Source organism: Felis catus, chromosome B2 (genome assembly GCF_018350175.1).
Source record: "Felis catus isolate Fca126 chromosome B2, F.catus_Fca126_mat1.0, whole genome shotgun sequence".
NCBI classification, from domain to species: domain Eukaryota; kingdom Metazoa; phylum Chordata; class Mammalia; order Carnivora; family Felidae; genus Felis; species Felis catus.
In genome coordinates this window covers 17,364,211-17,388,535 of record NC_058372.1, presented here as the reverse complement: position 1 = coordinate 17,388,535, position 24,325 = coordinate 17,364,211, and the positions used below count along the sequence as shown (strand labels likewise).

Below are 24,325 nucleotides of genomic sequence, written 5' to 3'. Positions count from 1 at the left end.
TTTTCACTTCCCTTGCATCATCTCACTGCTATAAAGTTCAGTTTGGGGATGGTGTGTGTGTGTGTGTGTGTGTGTGTGTGTGTGTGTGTGAATGTGTGTGTATCCATATGGACCATAGTTGAAATATATATTCTTAGAAAAGTCCTGATATTTAAACCACATGGGCTACACAGAAATCTCTTTGAGAACCGGGAATCTGAATCTTTGTGAAAGGAAAGTGTTTTTCCTATCAAGGACGAAAAATCAAAACCAAATGGGTGTTTTGAAGTGTGTAGCAGAAAAATAAGGACTGTGTCTGGCACATAGTAGAAGCTTAGCAAACTAATGAATTTATCCAGCTGCCCTTATGGGGAAGGGAAGGCTTCTTAGAACTGCTTTCCAAACAGAGGATAATTGGGAGTTGGTCTCTTTTCACTTCTGCTAGGATGGGAATGGCTTCCTGTAATTTCGGTTTGATAAACACAGTATTTAAAATCTTGGTTAAGATGGGGAAAAGAGAATTTTCCTCTGAGGCGCTCTGCAGTGGCTAGGCAAGAGGACATGGCCCCATGACTCATGTGCACTGCCCGAGCCCATCCATGGTCACCGAAGTATCTGGGCCCCAGATGGTAGAGAAAACCAGCAGTGAGAGTTACTATGTTTCCAGAGTTGTCTCCATTTCTCCCCGAGGTGTTCCTGCCTTGAGGCATTTTAACTGTACAAGGTGTCTGAGCTTAAAGGCAAGCATTCAGAGCTGATACAGAGGGATCTCATAAATGACAGTACCAGAAGCAATAGGTGAATAGATAGATAGACAGATAGATAGATGATAGATAGACAGATAGATAGATGATAGATTGATATATAGACAGATAGGTGATAGATAGATAGATGATAGATAGATAGTAGACAGATAGATTTCATTAATTATTTATTGTGAAATATAACACACATACAGAAAACTATATAAAACAAGTGTAGAGCTTAATAAATTGTCATAAATTGCCTTCCAGGTTAAGGCACAGCATACTGCCAGGACCCCAGAAATTTTTCAGGTCCTCTTCCCAATACAACCCCTTTCTTTAGAGGCAATACTACCCTAAACCCCATCCCGTGGACCCTATGTTGAGCCTTGTGCTTTTAGGCTTCTAGATTTCCTCCAGAAATACTGCTTTCCAAGGAGAGAGGAATCTTTGAGGTCAAGAGGCCGTGTCCACCTGGAACCTATGTCTCCCTTTCTAGACCATTCACCAAGTACTGGGACATTGGGATTCCTGTCCAAATGATTCTGAGTCCACTTTCTGGCCTCTTCCTCAGGCCCATCTTCCCAAGAGGTGGCCTAGGGGCAAATATGTGTGGGAGGGTGCAGATGAACATACATGGACACAGGGGCCCTTGAGGTATGGGATGGGGCAGACATGGAAGAAGACGGACGGCCTGGGAGTCCGAGGGCCACCTCTTCTTGTGCCACACATTCCAGTGACAAGCTCTAAGCAGCCCAAGAATCCTAGGGTCCAGCCTGGTCTTCCGGATTGCCATGAAGATGCTATTTGTCGAGGTGGAGGATAAAACAGCTTTTATTTCATATAGTGTTAGTTTAACTGACTTTAAAATATTTAGGCCTAGGACAATGATCTGCAGTTCTCTATTTAAGCCCCACAAATGTTAGAGGTGATCCTGCTTAAAGGTAACTATCCTGACTATCATGGTAATCCCCTCCTTGCCTTTCTTTAGACTTTACCCCTTAAATTGGCATTCCTATACACTACAGTCACTTTTGCCTATATTTGAGCTCTGAAAAAATAGATCATACAGTATGTATTCTTTTATGTTAACTGCATCCGCTCAGCATTATGTTCATGGCATTCGTCCGTGTTGTTGCCAACAGCTGTAGTTCGTAATTTTTTTTTTCAACGTTTATTTATTTTTGGGACAGAGAGACAGAGCATGAATGGGGGAGGGGCAGAGAGAGAGGGAGACACAGAATTGGAAACAGGCTCCAGGCTCTGAGCCATCAGCCCAGAGCCCGACGCGGGGCTCGAACTCACGGACTGCGAGATCGTGACCTGGCTGAAGTCGGACGCTTAACTGACTGCGCCACCCAGGCGCCCCATGTAGTTCGTAATTTTTATTGCCATATAGTATTCCAGTGTATAGATACCTATCCATTTTAATGTGGAGGGACAATTGAGTCATTTCCAGTATGAGGCCATTGTGGATAATACTGCTATGTAGACCTTTGTCTATTTCTGTTGTCCATATACCTAAGAATGGAATTTTCTGGATGATAGGCGTTTATTTTATTTACTGGAAAATAGAAGCGGTTGTACTAATTTATATTCTCACCAGTGGGGTGTGAGGGACCCCACTGCTCCTGACAATGTTTGGCATTTCTTTTTAGTTTTAACCTTTCCGTACTAGGAATATTTCAGTGTCCTACTCAAAAGTTTCTTTTTCTTTTTCTCCCCAGGGATTTGTTTCTGAAAATACTGAGGTGATTCTAGGAGCTTAGGGTTTCAAATTGAGTGCTAATAACATCAGTAGAGGTATAGAATAATACCAATGATATGTGTAGTAATATCCACAGTTTTTATTTGAACTATGGCAGCTAAGAGAAGATCTGTGCCCTTGGAAGATTCACAGCAATGAAATCCAAACCAATAGGGATGGCCCACTTTAAAATAGCACTGATTAGCAGACCGACCCAGGGGCTGAACCAATACACTAGATATGCAGTTGGTATTGACCTCTTCCTTCCATAGAGGCACACATGTCCCCAGAGCATGCTCTGACAGTTGTGGCAGCACTGGGCACAAATGACCCAGCTGGGGCCAGTTAGGACCACCGTAGAGGAGGAAGTTTAGCTGGGGGAGCCCATCAGCTTGTGGCTCGTTAGCATGTCACATCTGGCAACATCTGTTCCTCCAGGAGGCAGCAATAACCATGTGCTCTGGTCAACAGAAAGCAAGGGACAAACACCAGCCTCTTGTGCAGAAATGAGCAGAGCCTCCTCACTGCGCACTTTCTTCTTCACTTACTCGCGTCCCTGAGCTTTCTCAAGTCACCTTCCCCTTGCTCATATCCTCAACCTCCTTGCCCCTTTGTCCTTGTAAGGCACCCTCCTGGACAAAGCCCAGCTCTGGATGTACTCAACTGTTTACTTTCTCTACATCAATAGCCCAGCTGTTGAGCATTGCTGAAAAAAACCACACACCCTGCAGATGGTGCCACTATAAACTTTGGTCACCCATGCCATCTGGGCCCTTGTTACCGTCAGGCGGCCCCTTTCTGTTCCCCCTGGTTTGCTCACCCTCTCATTTCCCCACCTTTCTATTCTAGTAATAGATCCCTTCCTGTAATGATGCAGTGGGTGCATACTCTAGACACAGCTGGCTCTGGTCCATTACGCACAGGACTATTTCAAACTTTCCTCCACTCTCCTCAAGTCCCCGGTTTCAGTGCCAGTCCCTCTGCTGAACCCTAGTTCCTACTGAGCTGTAGTTCCCACCTCCATTGTCAGCCCCAGCAGGCAGTGTCTTCTCCTGCTTCATGAAGAAAGCTAGAACCACCTCAGGTGAACTCCCTCGACTTCTCTCCTCCTCATCTGTTGATTCATTTTGTATCCAAACTCATCCCTTTCTCCCGCCCGCCTCCTTGTGACAATAAAGGAAGTGTCTCTCCTCTTGTGGCAAAACGTATCTCTCCATCTGGCCTCAATGCCCACTCAGGGACATATCTCTATGTGCCTGACATATCTCTTTCCTGACTTCTTCCCAGTAGTTGTCAAATATGCCCACGTCTTTCCCTTAAGGACCAGGTATCAGAGACTTCCTTGTTTGGCCAAGAACATCCAAACAGGGCAAGAAGCAATGCTACGGATTGGATTGTGTCCCCCTCCCCTACCTTCCAAATTCATATGTGGAGGAACTAGTTCCCAGTATTTCAGAATGTGACCTTATTTGGAAATGGGGTCATCGAAGACGCGATCAGTTAAAATGAAGCCATGCTCTTTCTGGATCTCACTCTCCTCATCCGGGACAAGGGGAGTTGGTAGGTTGTCATTTCTGTGGTGTGCAGTTCCAAAATCTGTGGGAGCAGAGGTGGCACATGAGAGAGGGAGACCAGAAGCAAGGGTCCTGAGCCCTGCACTTCTCCTTTGGCCAAAGCCATTCTAGTTTTAACTGGTTTCAATTTGGGGCTCTTGGTGATACTTGGCTTAAAAAAAAGCCACTTTGCTGTTTAAAAAATGAAATACAAAATTTAAATCTGCTGGCTCAGGTGGCATCTCAGATCCTTTCTCACCACAATAGACTACGATTATAAGATTTTGCAAGTCAACGCTTATGGGTTCGACGAACGTATTGCACAGATTTTTCTCAAAAAGGCCTGATTGAACGAAATCTATTTCTCGTCAGTAAAAGAAACTTGATAAAAGACTTACTAATGCAATTTAATTTCTAAGCCTTTTAAAGAGGTTCATCTGAAACTTTACACATGAGAAAAGCGATCTTGGGCCACCTGGGGGGCTTAGTAGGTTGAGTGTCTGACTTCGGCTCAGGTCATGATCTCACAGTCCATGAGTTTGAGCCCATATCAGGCTCTGCACGGTCAGCGTGGAGCCTACTTGGAATTCTCCCTCTCTCCCTCTCTGCCCTTCCCCCCATTCTCTCTCTCTCAAAAAAAAAAATAGAAAAGCGATCTTATTTTGAGCACCATGTGTTGGAATTTGGGGGTTAAAAATACGCTCACTGTCCACCTGGGTCTGAGCCCTGTGTGCGAACAAGAGCCTGTGCACGAACAGGATGTGCAGCTAATGAGTTCTTGAGGGTAATAACTGTGGCTGCCCCATCTTTGTTTCCCCAGGACCTAGTTCGATATCTGGTGCACAGTAGGTGTTCAGTAAGTATTTGTTGACTGAGGCCATATGCTGAAGTAAACTCCCTGAAGCTCTGTGAGAAGTCTTGGTGATAAAACAACAACAACAACAAAAAACAGAACTTCTTTCTAAAGGAAGGAGGGGGTGAGGTGGAATCCACCAAGAGATTAAGAGGAGGCAGTGCTCTTGACCTAAGCCTGGGTAAAATGGCAGGGTTTCTGCTTGTAGGACAGTTACCTGCGGGATGGGGTAAGCACAGTGGAGGAAGGCAGTCCTGTGACTTCCTCAGACCAGTCTGTCTTAAGTTCCTCATTTCCTGGCCAATAGTTTCATTTCCTATATGGAAGCCAGTGGACCCCCGAGTCTACATTTTTCTTATCTATCCTTGGATGTTTCTCTATGTGGTATCTGAACCTTCTATTGAAGGACCTGAAATGGAATCCTTGAGGGGAAAGGACCTGGGGAGCTACTAGCATAAACCAGGTTCTCCAACCTTCTCTATCTCCCATGCCGCCATATACAGCTGGCGATGTTCGTGGTAGGGAGTGCCCTGGAAGTCAGGAGACCAGGGCCCTAGTCCCCATTGTGTGTGACTTTGGGCAACTCAGCCATTTCTCTGCCTGTTTCCTCATGTGCAAGATGAAAAGCCAGAAAAGCGTGTGTCCTCAATTCCATATGTCATATAGGTTATCACCTGGATATGTAATTGGTCGGACACCAGGAAAGGCATTATTGACCATAAACAGTATCTTTCTCCGTCTCTATGTCTCAGTCTATCTCTGACCCTGTCACCCTTGGTGATGTTTCTACTTTGCTGTGCCTTTTAGATAAGGCCTTGGAGGTGCCAGTGAAATTGCAGCACTATGTAATTAAAAGGCACAGAAGCTAAGCATTTATCAGTTGTGAACATCAAAGATGTTACGCCTTCACCACCTGGGGAGTATCCTGAGGTCAGGCTTAAGGGCAAACGTGTCAGAAAGACCCTCATCTGGAGACTGGGCAATGCTCCCCCAGAGGAGGAGACCTGGAGAAAGAGGAACAGAGCAGGGGCTAAAACCAGCCGGGTGCCCCTTAGATTTCCGCGTAAACGCGATTCTGGAACTGGGACGATGCACTCAGCGGAGCACACTGGCTTTCCACTGTCTGGCTGCTGACAGCACCTGAAATAGAGGCCTCTGGAAACTACGCACTTACTAAGTTGTCTTCCTTGGGAGTTTTATGTCCCTGGGCTGTGGAGGCTTTCTGAGATGTTGCTTGCCAGCTGATGGAGGCCTTCTACCATATTGGGATTCACATAGTTTATTTGGGTGGGTAACTAAGACAGAAAGAGTTAATTAAAACCCTTCATAAAACAGTCCATCAGCCACCTGCTTGCAGAGAAAAAGTCAGATTCTTTGCTGTGCTTTGGCAGAAAGATTATGTGCCTCAGCTTGGCCTTGGGCCTCATTCAGGATTCTAACCAGGTATATATTTTTTCCATTTGTGTCAAAACAGTAAATAAATACCCGTGATCTCGTCAGGCCATGCCAAAGAGGAATTTGTCGGGGATTTAATACCCCGATGCATCGGACACACTGGAATTTGGCTAAACATTCAAACTGGGTGGTTTGGCCCAGTTGCAGCCATTTAAATGTTGGGGTATAGCCTTTCAAGTGACCTCGGTTCTTTCAGAATGATCCCTGCAAGGGACTGGCTTTTAAGTGAGTTGGAAATTCCCAGGTGTGTTCTCGAGATCTACGAAACAAGCCTTCCCTTTGTTGCAAATGGGTAAGACTCAGTAAACAGTGGGACGAACAGAGCTGTGGGTTCATCCAAGGGCACATCCACATGTGCACCCTGGGGGCATAGCAATGAAGTAACACGTGTTTTAAGATTTTTTACAAACATCAAGATACTCCAAACTGCGGCCAAAACCCTGACCAAGAAAGAGGGCATGGCAATGATCGTGAAATAAACGAGGGTGGAAGTCGGAGTTATGAGGTCCTTTAAACCCTTCTGCGCTTAGGTAATGTCTTGCTGAGCTCACGGCCCTGATTCTTTTCCTGGTCTCTGCCAGCAAATTTTCAGGAATCTCTTAGCAGAAGAGAGGACATTGCTGCACCTTCCACTCCTGCGGAGTTCTTGGATGCTGTTTACAGGGACTTTCAACTGCCTTCTTTCCCCATCTGGTATTAATTTTTATTTCTTTTTCTTTACTAGGCTCTGACTCATCTCCACCCAAACTTTCAGGTTTCCTGAAGGCTTGGTTCCCCAGACGTTGGCGCCCCACCCAGGTAACGCAACTGGCCACGAAGAGAGAACAGTGTCTGTCCCCAGTCTCGGAGAACAGGACCGTGATTTATTCAGTCATCCAAGTCAGAAGCAGAGAGGTTTTCGTCAGTGCTTTCTTTATGGTCACTGCCCACATCGCCTCAGCAATGGGGTCTTGTCCTTTCTATCTCCTTAAGGTCTCCTTCTCCCTGCCCCCCGCTCCCCAACCTGCCATGCCAGCTCCCACTGTCTTAACTCTTGCTGCTGGACCACTGAAAATTTTCTTGCCACTTTATCCTCAAGGCAAAGGGGAAGACTTTGAAAGCTTTTGACTGGGAAGTAATGCGATCACATTTCTTTGTCATAAAAATCACACTGAATCCAGTGGATGAATTGGAAAGGCGGCTGGTGTGGAGGTGGCGAGAAATCCATCACAGAGCTTTGCTAAAATCCAGATGCAAAACCAGAGGGTCCCCATTAAGCTCAAGACAGAAACAATGACGAGCAAGTAGCTATTTAGGCAGTCGGGGGATAAAGTGTAATACCCGATTGGAATTCGGAGGTGAGGTTGGAGGGAGTGTTTGTAATAATTGTCTCCCAGATAGAAGTGGAGGAGATTGGGTGGATGATAGCATCATCCTGAGAAAGAAAATTCAGAATTAAGTCGGGGAGCAAATGATGAACTTAACACGACATGTTAGGTTCCAGGGTCATGTGGGGAAGGTCATGTGGGGAGAAAACCCATAAGCAGTTATATATACAGCTGACTTTTGAACGGACTGCAGACCTTTGGATTTGTTCATCTTCATATTTATATGATTCACTTCCTTACACTAAATCATAATATCTATAGCTATATATCCATGCTGCTACTGCTGTGTCTGTGGAGGACCCTGACTAATATAGCACAGAGTGGAGAAGAAAAGAAAAGGAACAAGATAGGAAATAAGGCAAGAAGGGAGAGCGAAAGGCAAGTGTTGGATGAATGAGGTCCATGGGAGGCTACGTGCTCTGAAAATGCAGGGAGAGGGCGGGTGACTGTCTAGTTGTCTGTAATATCTGATGGCATCGGTGACTCATGAACGTTATGTAACCAGAATTAGCCTTCAGACTTTGCTGCCTTGGAGGTTATGTCTCATAAATGCGGGACTGCCTAGCTTGGCTTGTTTTCATGTTACTAAGGAGCCGTTGCTAGCCTAAGTTCATACTCAGAAAATGGAACCCTCAATAAGATTACTCAGAGTCTTGGCTGCCTTCTCCCTGGTCATTTTATCTTTAGGTTGAAAAAAGAAACAGCTCACTTTCCTAAAGTGACATTACACATCACTTTGAAATACGCCCTATAGGCGAGCCCTGAAATCTGTTGGGTTCTTTTTTTTTTTTTTTTTTTTCCGATACTCATGAAAGAGACACTTTTGTTTTGAAAAATGTAAAAAACTTTTTCTGTTTGCTTTCCTCTACGGATCTTCTTTGATACGCCAGTTTTTAGGAAACTACGTGCTGAAGAGAACCTGAGGCAGAGGTGAAGATTTGCCCAGCTCACCCCGTTTTATTTCTGACACAGCGATGGGATAACCTCAGAAGCCAGGGAGGTGATTTCAATGAGAGGTTTATTGGGCACAGAGAATTTATTTGGTTTCTGCTCTATTTTTATGATCTTTTTTGGTATTAAAGTAATGGTGGTTGGGGCACCTGGGTGGCTCAGTCGGTTGACTGTCCGACTTCGGCTCAGGTCACGATCTCGAAGTTCGTGGGTTCGAGCCCCGCGTCGGGCTCTGTGCTGACAGCTCGGAGCCTGGAGCCTGCTTCGGATTCTGTGTCTCCCTCTCTCTCTGCCCCTCCCCACTCACACTTTGTCTCCCTCTCTCTCTCAAATAAGTGAATATAAATTTTTTTTTAAATAAAGTAATGATGATAAGCCATTTCGTTTTGGGGTTGTCGCACACGCCATTTGAAACATCTCCCCAGCTCAAATAGACGCCCTTGGTTGTCCTGTTCACTCAGAGAGGTCGGTTCCAGATTTCCGTTTGGGCAACATGGTTGCACATTACTGTTCACAGCTGCCTGGACCTGGGATGAATGCCTGACCCAAGTGTAGACTCAAAAGTCCTTCATACACAAACACACACACACACGCACACGCACTGAGTCACTCACAGAGCCCCTCTCCACATGGGAACTTGGGAGCATAACCGCATTTCTGCTTCTGGTACCGTGAGATCTATTCTTGTCCTTACAATGACCACCTCCCTTCCTTCCCCACTATCCTGTGAAATATTATAAGAATGAGACTGGAAATTCCTTCCCTGTGATAAAGTCTACTATTCCTCAATATTCAGCAATGGAGAATAGGCCTAAAATGTTACCGTGTCTGAGGCAGATAGAAAACTGTGACTCAAAACTCACACTAAGGTGTAGAAACCTCAAACTGTGGGGCTCCTGGGAGGCTCAGCCGGTTAAGTGTCCGACTCTTGATTTGGCTCATGATCTCATGTCAGAAACTCAAGTCTGCAAGTCTAACCTGCCTCCGCCATTTTTTTTCCCCCTTAAACTAGATCTGAACCTTGGGAGATCCTCTGGAGCATTTGCTGCATTCTAATGGGAACTGAGCCCTCCAAATATTCTTCTTCTTACGGTTTGCTAACATTTTTTTTTCCTGGAAACACGTCATACTGAGATGTCTTGTAACCCTTGTTTTCCAGACTATTTGAAAGCTAAAGTATGCAGACATCCAACTTCCGAGCTGATCCAGACTTTTCATGATCTAACCAGGGTAGGCACTGATTCCAGAGAAGGCCATGGGTTTAGACCATCTGCATTAGAATCACTGGGAGCACTTGTTTAAAGTCCTGGTTCTTGGCGGGGAGGGGTACCTGGCTGGCTCAGTTGGTTCAGCGGCCCACTCTTGACCTCAACTCAGGTCATACCTCATGGTTCATGAGTTGGAGCCTCCCCTTGGGTTCTGTGCTGACAGCATGGAGCCTCCTTGGGATTCTCTCTCCCCCTGCCCTGCTCATGCAAGCTCTCTTTCTCTCTCTGTCTCGCAAATAAATAAATAAACATCAAAATCCTGATTCTTGGGACCTGTCCTAAAACTATCTTCTGAGTCTCTGTGGGAGAAGGCCTGGGAATCTGCATTGTTCATGATCTCCACACCCCTCCCCTGCCCATTCCCGGTGATTCCTATGTGCAGTAACGTTGAAAAGCATTGGTAGAAGTGAGAGGGTCTTAGATTAACAGCCAAAAAAACTGGAGTTCAAATCCATTTACTACTGGGGTGACTGGGGTGATGTTGGGCAAGTTACTTCGTAACTGCCAGCCTCATTTTCCCATCTGTAAAAATGGATATGGCATTTTATAGGAGTTATCTATACTTTTTCCTTGAGGATTAAATGAGATAAGACATATGACAAGGCTAGCAAACAGAGGTCTTGCCAGGTATTCGTACACTATGCCCTAAGAGAGAGGAAAAAAAAGGGATGGTGAGCTTTGCAGACCTTGAGATGCATGTTTTGCAGCAGTTTGCAACGGCTCATGTAACTCCTTTTGGACGGACAAGAACAAGAAGTCTTATCCATTACGTGGCTTTACTACCAGCTAAGGCCCTATTAGCATAGCCAAGAGGGGGGATATTGCGCTCTCAGGAAGATGAGACCTTAAAGAGACGCTTTCAGAAAAAAAGATGCAAGTTAACAGACAAGTGGGATAAGTCAGGAGCACCCGGGTGGCTCCATTGGTTAAGCGTCTGACTTCTGCTCAGACCATGATCTCATGGTTTGTCGGTTCGAGCCCCACCTTGGGCTCTGTGCTGATAGAGCCGGGAGCCTGCTTCAGATTCTGTATCTCCTTCCCCGCCCCTCCCCTGCTCACACACACACACACTCTCTCTCTCTTTCAAAAATAAATAAGCATTATAAAAAAAGGGTGGAGTAAGTCAGCGAAGAGCGCATAGTGAAAGTGATGTCTTTGTAGGTGTGTTCCTCAGCAGGGGCCACATACTCTAAGTCACTGACTCACTGAGGGCGATTATGTGCCCTAGAGCACACGGGGCAACGTCTGGAGACATTTTTGATTGTCACACCTGGGAGACACTACTGGTATCCACTGGGCAGAGGTCAGGTGTGCTGCTAACCGTCTAATGGTGCATAGGACAGTTGCTCACACAGGGCTCAAATTATTATCTGGCTCAAAATGTGAATATTGCCAACGTTTAGAAACCCTGCTGTCAGTTAACACAGATGACTGAGTCATGAATGACAGAAGGAGGCCTGCAGGTGGCTTACACACCGCCCAAGTGACCGTCTCCAGCTGCTGTTATTGCAAAGTCTTATGGATGAACCACGGGACCCAGTGGCCTGCGAACCGACGGGTCACCATGACCGCGTTCCATGTCACACGTTCCACGGGGCCAGTTTCCAGCTCGTTTCCACAATGAAGCCATGGGGACAAGCATTCCTAGAGCTTTGGAGAAGGGGAAGGAATTGCTCTCTGCAGGAGCGGGAGAGTGATTGTCTCATTTTCTACCAGGAGGTTGGAGCGGTGGGAAGGATCTGGGAGGGAGGTTGCCCCTCGCAGGCCCATGACAAGTACCTTCCACACTTACAGGGATGCCACTGGGGTGCTCAGCATTCTGGGATGCGATCAGATCCAAATGGCCATTGGTTTATGGTAACCTTTGCTGGTATCTTGCCCCTCTGTGTGATCCTTGGCTTTGGACTTCTATGGCTTTGGACTTGGCTATGGACTTCTCCCAGTGCCTCCAGTTTAGTGACTTGTGTCTTGGCTAACCAGAGCTCCGACTTTGTTCCCTCCACTTGATCCCCTGTCTCTTCTTGTCTCCTCTTTCCTGACGTGCCTTGTGCTCTAGGGCTGTAACCTCTGAGAATCAGTCTCTTTGGTTGTTCTGGACTCCTCCTGCACTAACTCCCCTGGGTGCAGGCCCAGCCTCCTAGTTTTCTTTCTCTGGGCTCCACCCATGTGCCCTGGGGTCTCTTTAGCATTTTCGTACATGCTGTCTTCCTGCTTGCCGGGTCACCGTCATGGTATGTGTGACCCTTCTCAGAAGGACCCCAGGCTGGGTTTAAAGGCTCTGTTGCCACCATATTAAAATTCTTAATAGTGTTTTTCTTTGAACTTGTATGCTGTAAGTGAACTCTGATGGGACAACAGAGCACGCACAAGAACACGAGAGATGCATACAATATGAGTGTCTGCCTTTTCTCATGACTCCGCGCTTGTAGCGTGTTCGCCGGGAACCGGGATTCCAGTGGACCCACACGTGCGGCAGTTCTTGGCGATTCAAAAGGAACACCACTGGTGGTCTTCCACTGGTTAAGCTGGGAGAGGGCGGGACACTGGCCGCCCCCAGAGGCCACACTTTCCTTCCGAACCAAAACTTGCTTCAAACACAGAAAGAAAGGAATGACATGCTAAGACATACCAGTGACCAAAATACCCTTCGTCCATTCGTACTGACGTTACGTCCCTGTACTAGCAAACCCTGAGCTTTCCTTCCTATCCTTCTTTACCTTCTAAGCCAAAGGTGGCGACTGTTAGTACAATGGGCGTGATCAAGAAATGACATAAAAGCAGCTGAGTTAGTTTTGCGCAGCTTTTCCACCCTGACGGTGAGAACAAAATATGCAAATTGGGTAATTTTGGCGATGAGCATATGAGTTAAACGCTCTTGTATTTGCATTTACAAGCGGCATCACACAATGTGGAGATGAAAGGTAAAATTCACGCTAATAATTTAAAATTTAAATGTCCCTCTTCTTAGAGCGGCATGAAATAGCAAATTAAAAAAAAAAAAAACTAGCTGTGACAAGTGAAAAGAGAGACGGTGGATGAAAGGGGAACGCTTTTATTTCAGTACCTCTAATGGCATCTTTTTCTTGCTTTAAAAAAAAAAAAATGGGTGCCTACATTTCCATTTTGCACTGAGCTCTGCCTGTGTGCTTTTATTTCCTAAGGCCAGAGCCAGTGTCTCTTCGTGGGCGGACTGTGCTAAGGCTGTAGGAATCCACTGGCCTGTATGCGCGGACAGCAGGCAGGATGCTCCCTGGGAGCAGTGCTGACCCAATGGCTGAGAGATCCAGAGGTATAAATACGGCAGCTCCGGTGAACCCCTCCAGGACACTGAATCCAGGCTCCCCTGGGGGTTACCAAGCCAGCCGCTCTGTGACTTCCTCTGGTAGCACCCCTTTGCCTGCTCCTTACCTTCATGGTCCCACTGCCTGGCCAGTTTTTCCTGGGAAGATCTCTGAAACGGTCACTTTCATTCAACCGAAAACAGCATCTCTCCGTCACCTGAAACCCAGGACCTCTCCAGCTGAAACATTTGAGTGCGCTGTGGGCAAGCTCACCTATCCTTCCCAGTTCTATGATTCTCTCTGCCAAGGCCACGGGTTCGGTAAGGTGTCAATGATCACGTGCCTCTGATCAGGTGGTGGGGTAGGAAACAACACTACGGACATGGCCAAAGGAGCCCGCTGTATACGTTGGTTTCTGAGGTTTACACTGAAACGTTTGACACAAAAAAAATCTTTCTGTGCCGGTCAGAGGGCATTTGGAAAGCACTTTGGAGAGCTGGCCCATCACGGACTACTCTGCCACCAAGAAATGTTCCGGGCAGATCTGGGCTGAGACCCAGATGAGAGAAGACTGAATGGCTCGGACCTCAGGGGGATGTGCTCTTTTGACCTAACGATCTTCTCGGTACCACAACGTCTCCAGCTCATCATGTTTGCTGGGAGACAGGGGAGCAAAACTTACAAACAACAGACTTTGTCCTACCTTTTTAAATTAGTCATAATCCAGGCTGAAATTAAATCAGGCTGAAACTAAAACAAAAGTTTACCAGTGGAAAAAAGACAGCCTCTTTAACAAACGGTGCTGGGAAAACTGGACGGTGACGTGCAAAAGAATGAAATTGGACCACTTTCTTGCACCATACACAAAAATAAACTGCACGTGAATTAAAGACCTAAAGGTGAGACTTGACATCATAAAATTCCTAGAAGAAAACAGAGGCAGTAATTTCTGTGACATTAGCCATAGAAACATTTTTTCTAGATATGTCTCCTTGGCAAGGGAAATGAAAGCAAAAGTCAACTATTGGGGCTACATCCAAATAAACAGCTTTTGCACAGTGAAAGAAACCATCAAGCAATCTACAGAACGAACGATATTTGCAGAGGATATATCTGATAAGGGGTTATTATCCAAAATATATAAAGGACTTTTACAGCTCCGCAACCCCGAAACATGGGGAAAGGACCTGAGCAGATGTTTTTCTGAAGAAGACATACACGTGGCCAACGGACACATGCAAAGATGCTCAACGTCACTCATCGCCAGGGAAATGCAAATTCAAGTCACAATGAGATATCACCTCACACCTGTCAGAATGGCTACACTCAACAACACACAAAACAACAGGTGTTGTTGAGGATGTGGAGCAAAAGGAACCGTCGTGCAAACTGGTGCAGCCGCTGCGGAAAAGAGTATGGGGTTTCCTCAAAAAACTAAAAATAGAACTACCATAGCATCCAATGATTCCAGTCTTGGGTATTTACTTAAACAGAATGAAAGCACTAATTCACTGATAGATGAATGGATAAAGAAGACGTGGAATCCATCTTGGAAGACATATTCCATACATACGTACAATGGAATATTATTCAGCACCCCCCCCAAAAAAAAGAAAGAAAGAAAAGAAAAGAAATCTTGCCATTTGCAATGACCTGGATGGAGCTAGAGAGTATAATGCTAAGCAAAATAAGCCCGCCAGGAAAAAGACAAATACCGTATGATTTCTCTCATATGTGGAATTTAAGAAACAAAGCAAACAACCAAAGAAAAAAGAGACAAACAAAAACCAGGCTCTTAAATGCAGAGAACAACAGTCTGGTGGTTGCCAGAGGGGAGGTGGGTGGGAGGATGGGTAAAACGGATGAAGGGGATTCAGAGCACACTTACCATGTTGAGCACTAAGAAATGGGTAGAACTGTTGAATCGCTGTATTGTGTCCCTGAAACTAATGTAACACTGTATATTGACTATACTTCACAAAAAGTTATCATCGTTTTCTCCTCATCTAGGTACATGGTTACTTGGGCCATCTTGGAATGCCTTCTTACCCTCTCTGCCTGGAGAATTTTTATCCACCTTCGAGAATTCACCACAGATGCAAATAGCCTCTCCTTACGTGCCACTTAACGTCCCGATGTAAGTATTTGTGTGTATATTTACTACCCTTAAGTTAGAAAGACCTTGATTCCGAATCTTTATCTTATTAACTTTTGAAGTCCCACAGCCTTGTGCAGCACTTGGCCCACGACTGATCTCAAAAGGGTCAGAATAGATAACCATAATGGCAGCTAATATGAGCCTGGCACTATGATAAGTACTTTATATGCATTATCGTCTTCCGCCTTTCACACCAACACAATTAGTATCTGTAAGGTGGAGGCTGGTATCCTTATTTCACAATTGGGGAAGCTGAGGCCAAGGAAGGTTAAGTCACGTGCCTGAGATCACACAGCCTCCTCAGGGATACAATGGAGTCAGACCGAGGTTTGCTAGCACGGGAGACTGCGTTGTTCACCGTGGAGTGAATGAAGTCCGTGAAGAGGTATTTCCAAGGCTGTCAGGAAAAGTACTCATTAGAAAGACTTGTCAGTACAACAGCCTCTTCATTAAACAGTACAGCCAAGTTCCTTACGTTAAAAAGAAGCCATTTTTACGGCCCACCTCCGCGTGGAGAAATTTTCATCGTATCTAGCTTCGCCCAAGTCCACCGAGCTTTGTTATCAGAAGGCCTTTTTTTTTTTTTTTTTTTTTTTTTTTGCAGGAGTATTTTTAGCTCTGTGCAAGTTAAAAGCAATATAGTAAACCAAGCACAGCTGCAGAACCAGGCTGCCCTCAGCTCATGATCACAGCTTGCTGCAGGACCCCACCAAAATTGCATTGTGTGCTTCCAGCACATAAGAAACTCCTGAGGGTGGTCCCGATATACCAATTAAAGACGCTGGTACTTTTGGCCCCGTGGGGCAGACGAGGAAAAGGGATTGATTTTGTTATGAGAAACACTTTCTCAATTCTTCCTAACTTTTATTGTTCACTAGGGTATTTCAAAGTGTTATCAAAGAATACGGATGCCATATTTGAGTTATCTGAACGTGCTGGACGTGCACAGCCTAATGGGTGGTGTTTAACAGTGTATTTCTTTTCAATCCAGTGCGGATTCATTTAAAGCAAAAGTCAAAAAAAATTCACCAGCTTCCCTGCTCCTGCCCCCGCTCCAGCCTTTGTCATTGAGAATGTGGGAGCATGTGGGTAGCTGTCCATGGCTTGGTCAATATCAAGACTGCGGGCTCACCTGGGCCTGGTTGATCCTATTCTTGGGGCGATTTGTTTCCTTGTCCACTCAGGAACGAAAGGCCCCAGAGTTCAGGCAGTCTGGACTTGACACTGTGATTTATACCCACCCAAACTTTGAGGATCACTAGATTACAAGAACACAAGAAACGGACTCAGATAGGAGGAAAGGTGTGTGAAAGCCACAAAAAAGAGAGAAAGAGGAAGGTTGTGTAGCAGAAAAGTAATAAATTGATGGTTAGGAGACTTGAGTTTTAGGTAGGCTGACCACCTCATTTATTATCCAAACGGGGACTTCTTTGAGAGTGAGAGGGATTACTTTTGATAAGTGTGCTAGGACAACAGACACAGATGGACACTGTCCTGGTGTGATGTGGTCACAACCAATCTAGGCCACTGGCTAGCTGTGTAACCTGCAGCAAGTCACTTAGTGTCAGTATCTCTGGGTCCCAACTTCTTGCAATGCACTCAGTGGTGGTAGAGATACCCCCTAACTGGTGCTGGGAAATGTGTTAGGAGGCACCTGGTTGTGACAGTGACTGAAGGCAGTCACCCCTAGAATTTTGTGCCCAGAATCTGGGAATGCTAATATGTCCTGTTATAACCCTTGAGATCACTGTCGCGATGAACAGTCAGCCCACTCAAAGTGTTGAAAGTATCCCCACTGGGAAACACCAACTAACAGAATGGCTTTTAATTCTTCTTAAAAAAATTTTTTTTAACATTTATTTATTTTTGAGACACAGAGAGAGAGAGAGAGACAAAGCATGAGCAGGGGAGGGGCATAGAGAGAGAGGGAGACACAGAATCTGAAGCAGGTCCCAGGCTCTGAGCTGTCAGCACAGAGTCCGATGTGGGGCTCGAACCCACAAACCGTGAGATCATGACCTGAGCCAAAGTCAGAGGCATAACCAACTGAGCCACCCAGGCGCCCCAGCTTTTAATTCTTCTATATAAAGAATTCTTAGACATGGAAGAGGGCTCAAGTCACACTGGACAAACTTCCATGGTGTCAGGCCATTGGGCAGAAGTTCCAGATGGAGCAGGTTAATTTTGATAGCCCCTGGATAAAAGCAAAGAGCATAGGTCACCCAAGAAGACACTGTGCAACTCATCCTCACCCCAAGATAAAGTATAAAAAGTATTCTATGGGGTGTTTTTTTTTCTTTCCATGTTGACAGAACTGTTGAATAATTGTCTTCATTTATTTATGAGATGGTTGACATTGTCCCTCAAAACAGAAAAACAATTGGAGCAACATTAAAGCCACAAGTAGGCAGCTGACGTAGTGGTCCTTTGTCTCTGCTTTGCCTTCTGTGATAAACTTGGACTTCTCCTGAGCTTGGTTCCATTCATTTCAGCTAGAAGTGTGTAGCAAACAAACTTTCCACCGGTCTTCCCATGGAACGGTGGATTCAGCTTTGCTATGAGTTAGTGGCCCCAGGGGGGAGAAGGCCGAGGACTCCCTCTCCAAAAGATGCCTCTTAAAAGGAAAGAGGTCATTGACAACTCACAAAGGAGGCTGTGGCCATAAATATTTCAGAATTTGGCTTCCTTAGGATCTTAAATAATGAAAAACATTTGCTTGCTTGAGACTTCTAAGTCCTCCAGTCTTTGGATTCCACCCTTAGTGTCTTGCTTCAGAATTCCATGGCGAGGCACAAGCATGCCATCGTGGTCAGGAGCAACGTGTACCACGTAAAGCATGGGTCAGAGAGAAGTGCTAAGCTCTCAAGAGGGCCCAAAGACAAACACATACAGGCGGCCTAGTGCATGTCAGAGATCTGCGTGAGGGCAAACATCTTTATGACTTTGGTCTTGGGAAGAGAGACCCGGCCTGGGATTAGAATTTACAGCTGACAAGCTGCTGATGAGGCAGTAATGGCCATTTAGTGCATGAATGGCCACTTTGGGAACAGGGGGCTTAGCACACCAGGCTGAAAATCTCAGAGTGAAGCCGGGGGCAACCCCATTCACCTTTGCTGGAATAAGTTAACTCACCCACAATCTGTCTCTTGGGCCTTTTCTCTGCCTTCCTTTGGATTTACAGCCTTCCCTGCAGTTCTTTAGAGCTTTGAAACACATGACAATTTAGCATCAAGGGAATTTCCAAGACCAGGGAAGAATATCTTTCTTGGCTATAAACGTCACTCTGACATTCTCCTCATCTGTAATGTTTCAAGAGCACTTGAAATGTGCACAGGCTGCCCCCTGCAGAGTCCCCACCCTCTAAGAGCTCACAACTTCCTGCTCACAACTTTCCTTCTTGCTCACAAGAGTGCTTACAGATGTCTCCCGCTCCCCAAAGCATCAACCAACTTTAGTGCAGTCATTCTCAACAGAGAGCAGTTTTGTCCCCTAGGAGGGGACATTTGGCAATGTCTGGAGATATTTTTGATGGTCACAAGTGGGAGAAGGGTGCTACTAGCACGTAGGGGATGGAGGCCAGAGGTGTTTCTAAATACCCTACAATGTAAGGGATGGCCATCCACAACAAAAAAAGGACCCAATCTACAATGTCAGTAGCGCTAAGGTTGAGAAATCCTGCATTAGGGCGGGAGTAGACCACCTCTGCATAGGCCAAGAAAGTAATTGTCTAAACTTGCACTATCCAGTGGAACTTTTGGGATAAGAGAAATGTTTAACATTGGTGCTGTCCAGCATGGTCACCACGAGACACGTGTGGTTCTTGAGCACTTGAAAGGTGGCCAATGTGGGTGAGGAATTGAATTTTAAATGTTATTTAATTTTAACTAATGAAATTGTAATTGTCCTATGCAGTTAATGATTACTATACTGGACAGTGCAGCTAGGTCCATATAATGGGGGCTTGGAAGCACTGAGAGATAGCCTGCCCTACCCAGTTATCTACTCTGCCGGTTTATAACTACAATTCTTCAGTTAGACACTCCTTTTTCAGCTAAGACTTTGACCCATACTGGTATCACGTTACCCTGGGAGGGAGATGACCTTTAACTTATAAAGAACTGGTGCTGAGTTTTAATATGACTAATGGACCTGCAAGATGTTTTGACAGGATCCCAGACAGCTGAAGGCTCTGACCTGAAGGAGGGGACACCATGAGACTGAGCGGCAGACTGAGAGGGAGATATCTAGAATAAACTGGAGGACGTGAGGTCATGGGCTAGAGGTAGCAAAAGTAACCTTTGCTCACTTTAATCATGTGCATTCTGTTGAGAAGAGAAGCCAAATACTCACCATTCCCATTCAGACACGTGTTCTGTGAACACCAGGACCAAAGGGCAGTAGGAAAGACAAAGAATATGACAAAGATGAGCCTGTCTCCTTTTCTTCTACAGGCTTTTAGTTCTTAGACCAAGTCTCCAAGTACTGAAGTAATATGGTGCCTCCTCCCATACGTAAGCCCAAACAAAAGCAATACTGAACCACAAAACACAACTTTTTTTTTTTTACCTGTTTACAAAATTCTGGATAAGTCCATCAAAACCATTTGTTTTGAATTCTGCTGGTGCCTTAAGCAAGCAAATCCCTCCTAGTTAATCTAGCCCTGCTTTGGGGATTGAGTTTTAGGGCCTATTTTTACACAATCCATTGAATGGCTAGCTTATGATACAATTTGCATACATGGAATATTGTGTACTCACTGTAAAAATTTCTACAGAAGTCACCGACCTCACTGGGTTAGCTGCATCTATCTATATTTCTTGATATTGGGGGAAAATACTAAGTAAAGTAAATCAGAGCGGGCCAAACCAAACCCTGTCTTCCTAAATGTTCCTTAGGGCTCAAGCTGGAGCTCCTGGTGGCATCTGTTTTGGTGATTCCCACGGGGGAACAATGGGGATCAAACTGAAAGAGTAAGTCCACCAAAGTTATATCAGAGATGTGGGGGTTTTGGTATAAAAAGAGCTAAAACAACAACAACAACAACAACAACAACAACAAAACAATGAGAATTCCTCTGCTCAGAAAGACAGAGTTGAGAGAGATGCATAACCCAGAGAATAGATCGTTGTGAGTACTGACTTGTTCACAAGTCTCTAGTTTGCCTGAACATGGCAGAGGAGAAAGTGGTATGGAGGGGAAGGTAGGTATATTTAGGACAGTGAAAGGAAGTTTTTTCATCCTAGTTCACATAGGTTATTATAACAAAAAGTACCACAGTCTGTGTGCTTGTAAACAACAGAAAGTTATTTGTCACAATCCTGGAGTTTGAAAGTCCAAGATTAAAGCACTGGTAGATTTGGTATCTGGTGAGAACCTCCTTTTGGCTCATAGACATATTCTTTCTATGTCCTCACGTGAAGGAAGGGACAAGAGATCTCTCTGGGGTCTCCTTTACAAGGGCACTCATCCCATTCATGCGGGCTTCATCTCATGACTTAACAACCTTCCAAAGGCTCCACCTCCAAATACCATCACACTGGGCATGAGTTTTCACTATATGAATGGGGAGGGTGCAGACATTCAGTCTTCAGCATTCTGCCCCTGTCCCCCTGAAATTTATATCCTCTTGTATATAAAACACCTCAACTGATTACAATAGCCTCAAAATCTTAACTTTATTCCAGCAGCAATTCAGAAGTCTAAACTCCAAAGTATTATCTAGATATCATCTAAATCAGATACAGGTAAGACTCAAAGTTCATCCTAAGGCAAATTCCTCTCCAGTTGTGAGTCTGTGAAATCAGATAAGTCTCCTGCTTTGCAAATACAGTGGTAGGGCAGGCATAGGATAGACACTGCCATTCCTATGGAGAAACAGGACAGAAGAAAGTGATGTCAGGTCCCTTGTAAGCCCAAACTCTAATAGGACAAGCAGTATTAAACCTCAAGCCTCAAGGATAATAATCTTCAGCTTAGCGCTCTGCTTTTCAGCCCACTGGGGTACCAACATCACTCCATGGTTCAGTGGGACAGCCCCTCAGTGGCTCTCAGCTAGGGCTCCGTCTCTGCTCCTGCCCCAGTTCTCTGCCGAGCCATGATCCACCATGGCTTTCTGCTGGATCCCAGCAGCTCTCCCCACATGGCCTTGTCCATGCCATGGTTCTACTGGATACAGCCCAAGTCTGGGCTCTCTGTGGCCCCACCCTTTGAAATCACTCTGTCCCCCAGGGCTGTGGTAGGAGTAGTATCCCCAGTGACCTCTGAATTGGCTTCAGGGTCATCCTTTCATTGTCTTAGAGAACTACCCCTGGCTTCTGTTGAGATGGCTGATCCATACTAACCTTATCAAATAGTCGCCTGGCCACACTTCCGGTGTTCTCATCTTTTTGCAATATAGATAGGCTGAGAGTTTTCTAAATCTTTAAGTCCTGCTTCCTTTTTGTTTAACCATCTCATCTTTAAATCTTTTCTCTCTTCTCGAATTTTACTATCAGCAGTCAGGAGGAGCCAAGCTGCACCTTCAACACTTTGCTTAGAAACAGTTCCTCTAAATATTTAACTCCATCACTCGCTAGTAGTACGTTGCACAACACTAGAACAAGAACACAATTCAGCCACGTCCTTTTCCAGTAGGTAATAAGGATGGCCTTTCTTCTAGTTTCCAATAACATGTTCCTCATTTCCATCTGAGACCTCATCAGAATGGCCTTTACTGACCACATTTCTACTAACATTCTGCCCGATTACTTAGGTATCCTCTAAGAAGATCAAGGCCTTCTCTGCAATTCTCCTTTTCTTTCTGAGCCCTCATCACAGTCACCCTTAGTGGGACATTCTTGGCAATGTTTGCTTTTTCTAGCATGTACCCCAAAACTCTTCTACACTCCATCACCTGGTTCCAAAGCTTCCACATTTTAGCTGCATTTATAGCAGCACCCCACTGCTCAGTAGCAATTTCTGTGTTAGTCCATTGGGGGAGCAATAAGAAAAATCATACATTTCTAGGGCATATGGGTGGCTCAGTCGGTTAAGCATCCAGCTTCGGCTCAGGTCATGATCTCACAGTTTGTGAGTGCCAGCCTTGCATCGGGCTCTGTGCTGACAGCTCAGAGCCCAGAGCCTGCTTCGGATTCTGTGTCTCCCTCTCTCTCTCTGCCCCTCCCTCACTCACGTGCTCTCTCTCTTTCTCAAAACTAAGAAAACATTAAAAAAATGGTACATTTCTCACAGTCGTGGAGCTTGGGAAGTCCAGGATCAAGGCAGATTTGGTGTCGGGTGAGAACTCTCTTCCTGATTCATAGACATCTTCCCACTGTGTCCTTACATGCTGTAAAGGACAGGGGAGCTCTCTGGGGTCTCTTTTATGGGAGTACTAATCCCATTCATGAGGACTCCACCCTCATGATCTAATCACCTTCTAAAGGTCCACCTCCTAATACTATTACATTGAGGATTAGGCTTCAACACATGAATGGAGGGGGTGGAGGGACACAGACACTCATTCTATGGCAATTACTTAATATAGTGTAATAGTGGCAGTAGTGGGGGGGGGGCGTGGTGATTTAAGAGCTTTTTATCCCAGTACCAAAGGCTGCAGAAATAAAGAGCTCAAAAGATGTTTAAATATAAAATGGCAGTTCCATAATGAATTCTTGATTAGAGAAAACTACGGTACTTAAAGCTAATTTCTTGAGGCAAGCACACAAAGGGGCTTCATCTCTTTCCCATAACAACCCCTGTGCCATTCTTCAAAACAGAACACCGGGCCAATCTTGCCACTAGCCTTTGGGTTTGTCTCCCCTGGCCATACATGCTAAACATCATAACTGAGTTTGAAATTAAACCATACTTGACACAAACAGCGTTTACAGGCTGAGAAACATGATACCTCCCTGGATGGAAGTGGGAACTTCTTGGTGGAAGCAGCAAGCCCAGGCATATGGGGTGGGGGGCTGCAGTTCAAATGCACTAATAGCTGTTTTTAAACTGATCCACTCTAAGTCTTGAGAGTGTAATGGCTGATTATTGGGTCAACAAACATGAAAAGCTTTGCCATTGGCCCGTACTTGGACCAGAAGCGACATGTCTTTCATGAGCATTTAGGATGAAAGATAGAAGATTAAAAAAGAAAATGTTGGTAACAGTGAGCAGCATAGGAGGGTCTTTTTAATGTGTGTTTGCCTTCCGAGAAAAAGCAGAGCAATAAGGTCTATGCAATGTCCTTGATATTTTTTCATCTCAGGGTTATAAGCCCTGAGTTACCTTCCTGTTTCCATCACCAGACCTGTGGGGTAGTGTTTCCAATCAGACTTCCAGCTTTTAGCTACATGAGATGATATCGTCACTCATATGGAGTGGTGCACTGAACACTGGTTCAAGGCATAGTCCACTGAGTATGAATTTGACCATATAATTCCCCTTTTTAAAATCTTTAAAATTCACCTGTGGTCTCCATTGCCTCCAGGCTGGAGAGGGGAGCTCACTGTCCACATGTATGTCTCTGACCTTTGCTCCCATCACACTGAGATCTTTCTGGTTCTCCAAGGACTCCATGGTCTCTTATAACTCCACCCTCTGACACATGCACGTCCCTCAGACTCATTTGCATCTTCTCTGTGACAACCTCAACAGCCCTTGAATTAGATTCTCTTCTGCACTCCATGTTTAACTTCATTGTAGTGCACATCGTGTCCTATTGAAATTACCCCACAACTTGACTATGAGATCCTGAAGGCCAGGGGTGATGCTACGATGCAGTCATCCTTGCTTCCCCAATGCCTAGCACAGTGCCGGGCACAAAGGTAATATCAGGTTAATAAATGCTTAATGATGGAATGGGTGAGTTTCAGTGAGTTGTAAATAATAGAGACCTTTTCAACCTAGGCACATCCCATATTTTCTCTTTGGCAGAATAAATGCTATTAGAGAAGTTAATACTTCCCTCATATCAGCTCCACATAGTTAAAGATG

General features: G+C 45.3%; 1 protein-coding gene across 2 annotated transcripts in view; it reads right to left on the bottom strand.

Annotated features, from left to right (window-relative positions):
* Window positions 1-24,325, bottom strand: part of NEDD9 (neural precursor cell expressed, developmentally down-regulated 9) — a 184,101-nt gene that overhangs the window by 118,903 nt on the left and 40,873 nt on the right. The gene's annotated exons all lie outside the window — the stretch shown is intronic.